Raw genomic sequence first — 14,003 nt, 5'->3', positions numbered from 1 at the left:
CTCAACCATCAGCATGACGCACAGAACTAGTGCCCATAAAGACTGTGCAGCCTCAGAACAGCAGTGAAGGAAAAGAAGGGCAGCAGGTGCAGAAACATCCTCCTCAAAGAAAACATTCTACAAATTATGGCATGGATATCTGCTCACTGAACTTTTATTTCCATTGACAGACTGCCAAGTAGTGAGAATGGTTAGCAACACAGTCATAAAAATTAGTTTAGGAGCTTCCCAGGAGACACTAACGTGTAGTGTTTATTCTATTGCAAAGATTAACTATTTCTAATTAATTGGCAATCCATTAGCTTGGGAGCATTTAAGAAAAAGAAGACAATGTACCAAAGAAGAATGGCACTAAACGGCTTAACATATTTGAAATGGCATTCAGTTGTGTAAACTGAGGGAGCTAAAACAGCAGATAAATAGGGAGTCACTTTATAGTGGCTTGTTAAAAAAAGTAAAGGCCTCCAGAGGATGAGAGGAGAAAAGGCAGGGAAAGTAAATGAAGAAAGAAAGATAGCAAGGAAGGATTGAACACTGTTTACAGCACCAACCTACAGCTTGCAAGCAATATAAATTATTAGGGTACAGTGGAGAATAACAAATGAAAGGATGGAGAATGAAGCCAAAAGTAGAATGTAAGGGAGAGAGAATGGCTAAGACTGTCACTGAATAGAGAAAGAAGCAAAAGGGAGCTTTTAACATGAAGACAGTAGTAGAATAGGCAGAAAGCATGACTAAGATGAGAAAAAACACTGTGAAACAGAGAAAAGAAGAGTTTGGGAAAGAACTGTAGAATACTAACACACCTATGAGGAGTATATATTATAATTATTAATCATTAGCCTTCAACTATCCATTTCTTGAAAGATCTGTCAGTCTTTAAATTTTCATGGAAAATAGCTTTAAAGAAGTCTATTGCAGCTGTTCAACAGAAATGCAGGTTCCAAAAGGAATATTTTTTTTACATAGGAAAGTAAAAAAGCACCCCTTTTTCCTTTTATGGAATTGGTCTAAGTATACAAATTATGTAGAGATTAGAGGCATATATGCATGCGTTGCCATAATGTTCAAGACAATCTTGCTATGGTTGTGCATTGTAAAACCATCATTCCTGTCCCAACCAGTGGAGTATCTCATGAAAATGTGGCCTTCCTCCTTGCATTTTGAACATCATTGGCTTTTTTGTGAAAGCTTGTAACTGTGAGCTGGCCAAGCTAACCAGATACATCAGCTGAAAATGTATAAAAGGGGGGAAGTGGAATTTATAAGCCAACCACATGGGCTCACCCTCAGACTTCTGTTACCAACTGAAGTTCAGTAGTTTTATGAAAACCTACAGATTCTGTATTCAGTTCTTCAGAAGCCCTTGCCTTTTTGAGTGCCAGATGACATTGTTTGTTTGTTTGTTCTTCTATTAATTTAAATGTATTTGGTTTAGTCACTTCTGACTGCTTTGTTTGACTCTTCCCTAGTGTCACAACTTTACTTCTCAGTATAATTCTTGTATTTAGTAAAGTTCAGCTGTAGTTTATGATGAATGTCTTTTGAGCATTGCTTCATCACAGAATATTCCTAAATGTTCACCCTTTCCTTGAATTCACCTATTATCCATAAATATTTTAACAGCAGTATTTTTAAAAATATTTTCCCCCAATAGATGAACAGATATATTTCAAACTCAAGTAATTTACTTATTTGTGGTTGATTGAATGAGCTGCACCTCATTTCATTACTTTTTCTGACATGGATTTCAGTTTTTCAGGGTCTGTTGGTATCTGAAAATGTGCCACAATTATTTATGCAGCAGTAGCTATACCAGTGTAACTTTCTGTGAGGAAACTCTTAATGGAATAACTGGTGACCTTTTCATCTTAGTTATTCCATGAAAGGATGCTGTTTGCAGTCAGTATATATATTTGGGAGTTCAACTGATACAGCAATGCAGATAGATAGATATTGCCACACAGACAAAGCAACAGCTAGAAATACAAAAACATACAGCACCAGAATATTTTTGTTCTTTGATTTGTACAGATGAACAAATGCCTTTGACATAAATGCATCATGGTAGATTTAGAATATGAGACCAAAAATGTATTTGTAAATATTTATGCAGATAAATCTCAAATGCTCAGAAATTATGGTACAAGGAAACATGACTAAATACCCACAAAAGCAAGCGAATTAATGTAGCAGTAATACTTTCTGTTATTTGGTTCTGGGACATTGATACTTCATATGATTAGATTCTTTGGGAATTACTTTTGAAACAATTATTTTCTTGGGAACAATTTTGATTAATCTGAAGTTTTTGCAGGAATTAATTTGACTAAACTTCTTCAGGCACAGAACTTTTTTTTGTTTTTTGGGTTTTTTTTGCTATTAAAATGAAAATTTCCACCTTTGGGAAAACAATTCTAGTCTCTGCCTTAAGCAGCAAACTTTCGATCTTCTTCTGCTGGGTATTAATAGAGCATAACCTAGCTCTACATTTGCATGAAATGTGACTGTGATCAAAATGATCTGTATATAAGTACAGATACCATTTCTTAGAAATTCCATAAAATGAAACAGTAATTTTCTGCACAGGTGTACATAGCTTATTTTGTGTCTTCCTCAGCAAAGCAGTGAAGTACCTAGTTAGTATTTGAATAGTCTGAGCATAGTACATCTATTGTTTTTGTGAGCATGTGTTTAAGCACATGTTCGTTAGGTTGGAACTTAAATTAGGTGCAGTGAAAGTGCAGCCCAGAAGCACAATATAAATTTTAACAATAACGCGCCCTACCTTGCTCCTGGGGGAGTTGAAATCAAAACCAGGCTGTTGCATTAAAAGCACAAAAAAAAGTTTTGGATTTAGTGATGAAGGGCGTGCATTTAAAAATGAAGTGATTTTTATAACCTTTGTTATAAAGATACTAATGCTCTAGCCTTTCCAGAGGAAAATCTTTGAATAAAGTGCAGTTGTTCTTTACCTAATATTAATTTATATCTTAAAATTTAACAGTGGTACTGTCTTTTCAGATGCTTTGTAATTTATACTTCCTATTGATTTTGCCTTAAGATGTGACCAGATTTTTTTTGAGAGTAGCAGGTTAGTGCATTCTTATGGGATTCTTTCAATGCAACTGTTCTCTCAGCTTGTATTGATATTCACAAAGCTGTGAGTTCTGCTTAAATCAGATACTTCTTCCTCAGAGTGGGAAGACAGTCATGCCATTTGAGAGATGCAGAGGTGCTGAGAAATAAATAGAAACTGCATCCAAAGCCCCATGCAGTTAAATAGAGCCTCTCACAGTAATTTCAGTGGGATGTGCCTTGCATAGGCAGAAAGCAAGTTATATCAGCTACCAGATTTTGCTCTTTTCCAAAAAAAGCAGCAGGCTTCCTCCAGTTTGTGACATTTATCTTAGTGGAGTGTAAATAACCTCCTTATTCTAGTGCTTATCTGGTAGTGTTGGGAAGGAGGTATGCACACACTTTCAGCTGCAAGGCCCAAGTCATCTCTTAGCATTCAAAATCATTAGACGTACCTTATGATTGTCTTCTAAACACTCTGAGATAAGAGACTGCATTTAGTGTAACACTTACAGGGTGGGAGAGATGAGAAGATTAATTGGAGGGCAATGTAGTAATTTTCCAAACAATATGTTTTAAAGAATATGAGGTAGAATCATAGAATAGTTAGGGTTGGAAAGGACCTTAAGATCATCTAGTTCCAACCCCCCTGCCATGGGCAGGGACACCTCACACTAAACCATGCCACCCAAGGCCTCATCCAACCTGGCCTTGAACACAGCCAAGGATGGAGCATTCACAACCCCCCTGGGCAACCCATTCCAGTGCCTCACCACCCTCACAGTAAAGAACTTCTTCCTTATATCTAATCTAAACTTCCCCCGTTTAAGTTTTAACCCATTACCCCTTGTCCTGTCAATACAGTCCCTAATGAAAAGTCCCTCCACAGCATCTTTGTAGCCCCCCTTCAGATACTGGAAGGCTGCTATGAGGTCTCCACGCAGCCTTCTCTTCTCCAGGCTCAACAGCCCCAACTTCCTCAGCCTATCTTCATGAGGGAGGTGCTCCAGTCTCCTGATCATGCTTGTAGCCCTCCTCTGGACTTGTTCCAAGAGTTCCATGTCCTTTTTATGTTGAGAACACCAGAACTGCACACAATACTCGCAAGTGAGGTCTCACAAGAGCAGAGTAGCGGGGCAGGATCACCTCCTTCGACCTGCTGGTCACGCTCCTTTTGATGCAGCCCAGGATAAGGTTGGCTTTCTGGGCTGCGAGCGCACACTGAAGTCAGCTCATGTTCATTTTCTCATTGACCAACACCCCCAAGTCCTTCTCCGCAGGGCTGCTCTGAATCTCTTCTCTGCCCAACCTGTAGCTGTGCCTGGGATTGCTCAGACCCAGGTGTAGGACCTTGCACTTGGCATGGTTAAACTTCCTAAGGTTGGCATCAGCCCACCTCACAAGCGTGTCAAGGTCCCTCTGGATGGCATCCCTTCCCTCCGGCGTATCAACCGAACCACACATCTTGGTGTCATCAGCAAACTTGCTGAGGGCGCACTCAATCCCATTGTCCATGTAACCGACAAAGATGTTGAACAAGACCAGTCCCAACACCGATCCCTGAGGGCCACCACTCGTTACTGGTCTCCAGCTGGACATTGAGCTGTTGACCACAACTCTTTGCATGCGGCCATCCAGCCACTTCTTTATCCACCGAGTGGTCCACCTATCAAATTGATGTCTCTCCAATGTAGAGACAAGGATGTCATGTGGGACAGTGTCGAACACTTTGCAGAAGTCCAGGTGGATGACATCAACTGCTCTACCACTGTCCATGCCCCATCATAGAAGGCTGCCAAATTGGTCAGGCATGACTTCCCCTTAGTGATGCCATGCTGGCTGTCACCAACCACCTCCTTGTTTTTCATGTGCCTTAGCATGTCTTCCAGGAGAATCTGCTCCAAGATTTTGCTAGGCACAGAGGTGAGACTGACTGGTCTGTAATTCCCTGGGTCATCCATTTTCCCTTTCTTGAAAATGGGAGTTATATTTCCCTTTTTCCAGTCATCGGGAACTTCACCTGACTGCCATGATTTTTCAAATATGATGGCCAGTGGCTTAGCAACTTCATTTGCCAGCTCCTTCAGGACCCGCAGATGGATTTCATCAGGTCCCATGGACTTGTGCACGTTCAGGTTCTTAAGGTGGTCTCAAACCAGATCCTCTCCTACTGTGGGCCCAAGGTCTTCATTCTCACAGTCCCTGTGTCTGCCTTCCAAGACTTGGGTGGTGTGATCAGAGCATTTGCCAGTGAAGACTGAGGCAAAGAAGTCATTAAGAACCTCAGCCTTCTCCAAACCCGGGGTAGCCAGTTCTCCTGATAGCTTCCGGAGAGGGCCCACATTGTCGCTAGTCTGTCTTTTATTTGCAATGTACCTGTAGAATCCCTTTGTGTTATCTTTAGCATCCCTAGCCAATAGGTAGAATAGCAGGTAGAATAAGCTGCAGCTAATACATTAATTTTATGAAGGTCATAAACACAATTTGAATGTTTTATGAACATTATAAACTTTTAATTGACCTGTGATCAGGATCAAACTAGAATTTCTTTTTCTGTTCAACTGATAAAATAATACTGTTTCCCGTAGTCTGCTCTTTGAGATAGAGTCTAGCTTCTCTAACAATGCCTTCTGTGAGTAATCTCAGAGGTGAAGTTACTAAAATTTTACTCATCATTATAACCACTAGGTTGAAGGTGAGTTATCCTGAAATAGTAAATGCCCTGTGAGTATTTCTCTATAGAAATGGTATTTCGTGGGGGTTACTTCATTTTCAGAATGCTTTAGTCGAATGAGTTGTAATTATAACTCATTAAGCATATTTCATATAGAACAAATCATGCTTATTTTTTCATGCTTTTTATCCAGAATTAAACCAAGGAGTTTTTCAAATGGTCCTTAAAGTTTCAACAAGGAACCTACTTCTGGATAAGCATTGATCTAGATCTCTTTTTCCATTCCAGTTAAATACATATGAGCTTATGCTGTCATAGACATCTAAACACTCGCTTTTGAGGCATTTCTGCCTATATGTTCATTTATTTTGAGTTTCTGATCAGTTAAGTGGTTTTACCAGAATCTCAAGCAACCTGTGAAAGCAAGCTAGGAAAATCTCTGGGCAGCTGTCTTGAAGACTTGTTTTCATGTTTCTTGCCCCATCTACACATGTGACGTGAGTCTTCTGAAGCTGGTTATTAAACTAGGAGGAAGTATCACAGTATCACAGTATCACAGTATCACAGTATGTTAGAGATTGGAAGGGACCTCAAAAGATCATCTAGTCCAATCCCCCTGCCAGAGCAGGAACACCTAGATAAGGTCACACAGGAATGTGTTCAGGTGGGTTTTGAATGTCTCCAGAGAAGGAGACTCCACAACCTCCCTGGGCAGCCTGTTCCAGTGTTCTGTCACCCTCAGTGAGAAGAAGTTTCTTCTCAAGTTTAAGTGGAACCTCTTGTGTTCCAGTTTATACCCATTACCCCTTGTCTTCTCATTGTTTGCCATTGAGAAGAGCCTGGCTCCATCCTCATGACACTCCCCCTTTATATATTTATATACACTAATAAGGTCACCCCTCAGTCTCCTCCAAACTATAGAGACCCAGCTCCCTCAGCCTTTCCTCATAAGGGAGATGCTCCACGCCCTTAATCATCTTTGTCGCCCTGCGCTGGACTCTCTCCAGCAGGTCCCTGTCCTTCTTGAACTGAGGGGCCCAGAACTGGACACAATATTCCAGATGCGGTCTCACCAGGGCAGAGTAGAGTAGCTTTTGGTTTAGTAGCTACTTTTGGAAGTAGCAAATTGGTCTAAAGATTGAGCTGTCAACTTCTGTTGGATGTCCTGCTTTTTGAAGCTTTGGATCTTCAAAAATGTTTCCCCATGATTTTATGTACTCCATCTGCTTTCCTCAGGAAGTCTGGAATCATTTCTAAAGATATCAAAGAATAATTCTTCTGAGACATGATGAGACAGAGTACAGCATAACCTGTCACTTTGTTCACTTGCCTTCACAATGTGACTTTGACTGAAATAATAAATATGTGCTGTTTGATATCATCCTTAACTGAAGCCATTTCTTGCCTTTGTCACTGATGGGGTTTTTTTAAGCCGAGTATTTTAGGTAACTGGAATTTATGTCTTTGTATTCCATCTATATAAAATATAGACTTTCATGAAAATAAAAGCTCTTTTACAGTTTGAATTTAATATTGTTTTAATGAAAATTAATTGTTGAAGAGACTCCATATAGAACAGGAATTTCTTCTTCAAAGACATTAGTAAAAAGTAATCCCTACAACAACCTTGTGGCACAGTCTGTACATGTACAATGATTAATATTTACATAGGAATTATCCTTATATACTAACTGTATTATGTTTGCCTTAAGAATACTTAACTGATTGTAGATATGAAATTGGATTTCTCAAAGGGTATCTCTTCCTGAAAATAATGCCCTATTGGCCTTCTACAGATTGAAAAAAGTGAAATTGTAGCTGCTTTGATGAGTATCAGAAAGAAAAAACCAAAAAAACCCTAGCTTATTGAAATGAAACTTTCCAAAGCATTCATGAGATATTTAATCTGCTTACTCTGTCAACCTCAGAACCTGAAAGCTGTGTTGGGTCTAGTCTCAAGGTCTTCAATTTACTGTCTGCTGTACAGCAGCATCCAAAGTGGTGTAGTTTTGCGACAGGATGCTTTCAGCTATCTTTTGGGGCACAGTAATTTTACTGTGGCACACAAAGCTATTCTGTTTCACATATTACTAAGAGGAAAAGTGTCTTTCCATATTATCCTAACGGAAAGGATTTGCCATTCCCCCAGGTTTTATAGCAGGGACTGACTCTTTTGCTTAACTTGGTTTATGCATCTATAACAATTCCTTTTCATTTTCTTCTTGAAATGCATATTTTGTTTTTCAGTTCCTGAAGCTAACTTGTTAATTGCTTTCCCATATATTCCAAGCAAAATATAGACCATATCAGAACATTATATGAAGGTTATATTGAACTATTCTGGTGGAAATTAGGTTTATGCAATAAAAATACATGTATATGCTATTTGGCACTGAAGGCTATCACAGTAGGCTGCCATATTTAAAGCAGAAATCTTGCTTGGGTCAAAGACTAAAGGAAGTAAAAATTAATTAGTATCTTCAGCATATCCCTTAGTGAATGTTTGTCCATATATCATAAAAATAACTCATTTTGGCAAAATCACTCACTTCTTTTCAGGATTAGACAAAAAGGGTGCTAGGAGGTTGAGACTAGCCTGCAGTTCTGGAAACTGAGAAACTCATACATGTGCATTTTTCCATAGTGTCCGTATTTTTAAAGAGTGATTTTTGCCCTCAGTATGCAAAATTAACCCCAGACTACAGATACAAGGGCCTACAGTGATGCCAGAGAGAGACTCTTCACCAGGGACTGTAGCAGTAAGACAAGGGGAAATGGATTCAAACAGAGGAGATTTAGGTTAGATATAAGAAAGAAATTCTTTACTGTGAGAGCGGTGAGGCACTGGAATGGGTTGCCCACAAAGTTGTGACTGCTTCATCCCTGGCAGTGTTCAAGGCCAGGTTGAATGGGGCTTGAAGCAACCTGGTCTAGTGGAAGGTGTCCCTGCCCATGGCAGGGGCTTGGGACTAGGTGATCTTGAGGTCCTTTCCAACCCAAACTGTTCTCTGACTCTGTACTGTCCCCTAAACTAGCTATTGCTGTATGTCACAAACATTTTCTTTTGGCTGCTTATCACTTTCTCACTTGAACTTTGAGACAGAAGTTTTCCACCCAGGCATCTGCCTCAAGCTGAGCTCAGCTCAAACTATTTCACTGTTTCTTACAAAGAGGTTAAGAAAAAAAGGTGTGTTGCTGCTGCCCTTTTGATTCTGAAAGCTGTGCTACTGAGAAACCTTTCTGCTCCAGTACTTTGGAGCTGGGACATGCAATTTCATAGTGTAGTGTCAGAGGTTCCTTTTATTACTGCCATGGAAGAGTCCACAGAGTCAGCCAAGGAAGCAGTCTTAGTTCATGGTCAATTAGCAGAGGCAGCTACTAATTTAACAGAGTTGAGAAGTCTACTACAGGGAAACCAGCAATGCATACCACTGAATAGCAACCATAGCAACTACAAATGCAACTACCAATGCATCTCTGTAGCAAGAAGAGCAGGGAGCAGAACAGATGGAGATGTTGCTCTGGAAGGAAACACAACACTTTTGTCTCAGGCTGCAGCATTATCAGCATGGTATTGGTACCAGGTCTGTATCTGTAGGGTAGCTTTACTTAAGTGCTTTTCTATCTGAGAAGCAGTATTCCCCAAGAGGCTTTGCAGGTGGCTAGACCTTTCTTGGACAGATACAAAGAGCAGAACTAAGAGTTAAGACACAGTGATGTGAGTAAAACAGTCAAAGATTATTATTATAGAATCACAGAATGGTTTGGATTGGAAGGAAACTTAAAACTCATCCAGTTCCAATCCCATGCCATGGGCAGGGACATCTTCCACTAGACCAGGTTGCTCCAAGCCCTGTCCAACCTAGCCTTGAACACTGCCAGGGATGGGGCAGCCACAGCTTCTCTGGGCAACCTGTGCCTGGGCCTCACCATCCTCACAGGGAAGAATTCTGCTTAAGATCTCTTCTCAGTCTCCTCTCTTCCAGTTAGATTGCTTCATCCTCTGAAGATGGAGCAAGAACAAACAAGATGAAGAAGAACAAGCTACTTGTTCTTGTTGCCCCAAAGATCTTGATCAACTCTGCTGCTCTTTGAGATCTGTACTTTGAAGACGTGCAGAAGCATAGGTGAAAGTATGGCAAAACGATAAGCGTGGTAGAGAACAGATGACAAAATCCTCTTCTATTAGACCAGACAGATCTGCATCTGAGAAGTGATGAAACGGAGTTGAAAAATTGCTGAGGGAGAAGGTAGTTGACAGGCAAAGAAATGAGATTAATGAATTGCACATTGGCAAGAACAGGTGTGTCTACATGTGCATACAGAGGGAAAGTCTGCAGTGGGGATGACCTGTGTTGGGTTGGCTGCTGTTAGAAGAGTTGTTTCCTTCACGCTGACCATTTGTTTCTGATTCCTTCTTCCAACCTACTCATGCTTTCCTTTATGCTTGTGCTAGCAACTGCACAGATATGTGCTGGTCTGCATCAGGTGGCTGTTGCAGCTGGAAGTAGCCTCTTCCCTGATGCAATTTCCCTGATATAGTTTGTCTTCATTTGGCTCTCCTTCATGATCTCAGTTGCCATGGAGTGGAAAGTGTGCTCTTAGTGGGAAGGGGAGGTAGGTGGAAACAGGTAGTGAAAGCTTGCATAAAAAAGAAACCCAACTAAACGGTCATCTTTGGTGAGATACTGTAATTAAATAGGATTATAGCAGTCAGAGATTACCATACAGGTATTAGATGTGTGGAAAGGGGTCAAACCCGCCAAATACTAATGAAAGCAAAACAAACAGGTGTAGTGGTTAGCTGAGGATATGGAAGCAGCTTAGCAAGCCTGAAGAAAAGGACTCTGTTCAAAAATAGCATCACAAAGAGGGTTATTTTGTTCTCATTTTGTTTTTAAACTGTCTTATAACCATCTTTAAAGCATTGGATTGACCATAAAAGCATAAAAGTACAGAGGAAGAAATTTTACTCGTTTTCTGTTCAGTGCAAATTTAAGTGGGTTTTAGTTACACATTCATTTGGTACGCTAAAGAAGTATTGAATAATGACCTGTTTGCAGATGGGCTAGTGCATGATGGCAAAGTTAAGGACTATAAAGTAAGCATGCTCTTAAAGATGCTAAGTATATTTACATGGACAGTGAATCAGACCCTTCCATGATAGACATTCTAACCCAAATAATATTCATTAGGACTGGGTTTTAGGGGAGTGGTACACGTTATGATGCCATTTCTTACATAGATGTGAATTTGAAATCCTCACTGTTGGCAGTTGTGCATTTGACACTACATTTTGACAAGACTGTTTGGACAATAGTCTTCTTGGACAGCAGTCTTTTTGGACAGTATAGGCAGATGTAATCTCATCCTGGTTGCTGCATCAGGAGTCCAACCGAGGTTGATCTTTGCAGTCAAAGAAAAGAAACATAAACCTGTGGAAAACAAGTCACCCCAGAAAATCAGATGTTTAAAACACAGACAGCAGTTATTCTCTACTAAATACAGAAACATTGCACATGGTTAATGTCACTTAGGAAGAAACTCTGAGTTTACGTAAATTGCTATTTCTGTTTATACAGGAAGGACCCAGAAGTGGATCTTGAAATTTTGTAGCCCAGTATCATGCTATGTATGCATATATGAGTATGCATATGTTTATGATTTTCTCCCTCAGATTTTTAGGACCTTGCCTTTAATAAAGCTGATGATTTGTTATGTTTATAATTTGTTTATATAATATATGTTTATAATCTTCATATCCTTTCAGGGTACATATTTAGCACATTAAATGTTTCAGGCTTCAAAGATTTTGAGCCTACAGAAAGCTACATCTATGTATAACTGTACTGATGCAAGTTTCTGGGGTTAGGCTGCATATAATTGTATTTATATAAAATAAATAAGAGTGGCTGTAATGAGGTTTCCTGAAATCTAGTGATCTTTGAGGTGGAAATTGTACACTCTTGGTGCTAACTACCTCAACACAACATCTGTAGATTCTGAGCAAAATTAAACAATGTGAATCCTGAAAGTACCCTCTCCCATTGATACGATTGTAGTGCTACAGTATCATGTCGGAGGAAGGGTACCAGAAAAGCCTTACTTTGAGAATATAATAAAAGAAATAGATAAATAAACAATAGAAAAATTATTCAGGTTGCAAAGGAATGGAAAATTTTAAGTATTGCAAGCTCATACCTTGCAGTGTCCAGTCCTAGGGTTGTTGGAAGCAACGAGCAAGAGATGAAAGAGAAGCAAAAAAGAATATTTTAAGACTAAAACCAAGAAAAAAATTCCTATATGTTATTGTTATTGCTCCCCATGTTACAATGTTTAACAACAGGATAAATGGGGAATATCCCTTTCTAATAATTCTGTTGGAATGACTGTATAGCGTAATCTCTAATTTCACGAGTTGGCAGACATGCTAAACAGCCAAGGAAAACCTTTAATAATAGATTCAATCATATGCCTTGTGCAATTTTTGTTCTTGTAACTTTTCTTATGACTTCATATCTCTTGTTCTTAACTAAACATATATTTTTTTATCCATAGCTCTTGTTTTAAAAAGCAAGGAAATGAAGCAAAATCTACTCTGATTACCATCTTGCAGAATAAAAACAGGTGTTAATTTTTACAACCAGAATTCTTGTCCTACCTTTTCAGTAATTCATATCCTATTATGTCAGGCATTTAAAGAGCACACAGATGTGCCTAAGCTTAAGCATGTTGGATAGCTGCTAAAGCAAATAAGGAGGAATTGCCAAGGACAGCTCTCTGGCAGGTGGTAAAGCAACATAGAGCATGGCTGAATTGAGACAATATGATAATTCTGTTAAATTCAGGTTCCTGTGTGACCCATTTTATAATCAGGGGAAGATCTGATGCTGAGGATTGTTTTCTGATATAGGTACACAGGTTGCAGAAAGACTATAACAAGGAAAAGTTTGTATATACAGGTAGCATATTTTATTGAACTGGCTGATCAATGAAATGGACAGGCAGTCAGACAAGTGAGTACTTAATGTCTGAAACAGCAGTATTTTATCAATCAACATCATCAGTGTGCATAATACCATTACATTGCAGTGGATTTGAGTGCATCAAAGCCCAGGAAGTATTAAAACTGACATATAATGGAATTATCTGTTAATGCAATTAAGTTCCTTGGAGGACCAAGACCAGGGTTTAAAGTAGAGCTGAGGTGGGTTGTTTTCATCCATCTGGTCTTTCTTATTATGAATCTGTCTCATCAGCTTCTGATCTGATGCTCAGTTCCCATCCAAATGAGTTTCTTCCTGCATCACACTGTTTAGTATTCTTCTTCCTAATAACAAATAAAAAAGCCCCGCTGTCCCAAACTGTCTTGTCTCTGGCTTCAGTCAATACTATTTGCCAGTAAGAGATCAGTTAGCTGGACTTTCTGAGTAGATGTATTACTGAGGTGTTGAAAAGATCTTTCAGTCTATCCTAGCTTGAAAGGGGAAGAAATGTTGAAGGAAGATTTGGCATTTCTATTTCAATGAACAGCCGCAGAATGCCTGCCATTAACATTGACCAAGACTAAGCAGCCCCCCTTAAAATGTATCATTGAAGAAACATTACTGATGAAATCCCAGTGTAGTTCTTATCATAAAGGGAACATAAATTGTTTTAGGGGCATAGAAATATCAAACAAAGGCTTAACTGAGTCTGCCCAGCAATGTGAAGATTTCTGCATGCATGCAGCAACTTCTAAGACTGTTTCTTGAAATAACAACACTTAATTCTCATCAACTAATTCACTTTAGTAGATTCTTTTTTATTGTATATTGTTTTAAACCCTAACATCAGTTTAGCTGGTTTAACCATCATTTAAAATGCATTTTAATTTTTTCTCACGGTAAGTCTTTTAGCTAAATATTATTTAACCTCAGAGCATGAATATCAACTATTAAGCTTAAAGAACGACATGTAGTGTACATCTATTTTCTGCTGTATTGCGCAATCTTAATTCCAATACCCTTGGAAACTTAATATTTACATAGACTGTGAGAAGAGTCTAGTTAGCTAATGCATAAGGGATATAAAACTCCCTCATGGTTCAGGACCTCCGCTAATTACTGTTGGTGCATGATAAAGTTTTCTAGCAATGCAGTTCACTCCCCAGTTCTCCAGTGTGGTGGTATGCATGTCCCACAGAAGAGAGGATGACACTGACCTAGACAGACACTGTATATTAAATCAGATCAGCTTCTGGTTGATAGTA

At 39.2% G+C, this 14,003-nt stretch overlaps 1 protein-coding gene across 1 annotated transcript in view; it reads left to right on the top strand.

Annotated features, from left to right (window-relative positions):
- EDIL3 (EGF like repeats and discoidin domains 3) overlaps positions 1–14,003 on the top strand; it is a gene marked incomplete at both ends in the record, with an annotated part of 259,331 nt that overhangs the window by 94,196 nt on the left and 151,132 nt on the right. The window lies entirely within an intron of this gene.

This window comes from Psittacula echo (assembly GCF_963264785.1).
Source record: "Psittacula echo genome assembly, chromosome: Z".
NCBI classification, from domain to species: Eukaryota; Metazoa; Chordata; class Aves; order Psittaciformes; family Psittacidae; genus Psittacula; species Psittacula echo.
The sequence above is the reverse complement of the archived record's forward strand: the minus strand, read 5'-3'. Positions and strand labels throughout refer to the sequence as shown.